This window comes from Octopus bimaculoides, chromosome 27 (assembly GCF_001194135.2).
Source record: "Octopus bimaculoides isolate UCB-OBI-ISO-001 chromosome 27, ASM119413v2, whole genome shotgun sequence".
Lineage (NCBI taxonomy): Eukaryota > Metazoa > Mollusca > Cephalopoda > Octopoda > Octopodidae > Octopus > Octopus bimaculoides.
In genome coordinates this window covers 7,278,384-7,279,109 of record NC_069007.1, presented here as the reverse complement: position 1 = coordinate 7,279,109, position 726 = coordinate 7,278,384, and positions in this window count along the sequence as shown.

Below are 726 nucleotides of genomic sequence, written 5' to 3'. Positions count from 1 at the left end.
ATGGACGTTCGCTGCTGGGAATGTTTAAGACTTGTTTTCAAATTCTTTGATAATTCGATAATGAATGATTAATTCGGCGGTGGACATCAAAGGAAAAGCTCAAAAGAGGGGTCATTGACCTTTCACCCGTGTAAAATAAGGGTCCAATAAGGATGAAAGCAACTTATTTATTCCGATGGTTTCTTCTTGTCTCGTCCAAACGTTCAACAGCAATAAATATAACTTACAATCATTGCCGACATCATCATCATCATCATCATCATCATCATCATCATCGTTGTAGTCGACGTCGTCGTCGTCCTTGTCATCATCATCGTTATCATCATCATCGCTGTCATCATCATCATCATCGTTATCAACATCATCATCTTTATTGTCAACTACCCACCCTCTCTTTCTCTCTCTTTCCTATCTATTTATCTATCAGTTTGTTTGTACATGCATTTTCTGTGTGTGTGTGTGTGTGTGTATGTGTGTCTGTGTGTGTCTCTGTGTGTGTTATTTCTTTATTGCCCACAAGGTGCTACACACAGAGGGGACAAACAAGGACAGACAAACAGATTAAGTCGATTATATCAACCCCAGTGCGTAACTGGTACTTATTTAATCGACCCCGAAAGGATGAAAGGCAAAGTCGACCTCGGCAGAATTTGAACTCAGAACGTAACGGCAGACGAAATACCTCTAAGCATTTCGCCCGGCGTGCTAACGTTTCTGCCAGCTCGC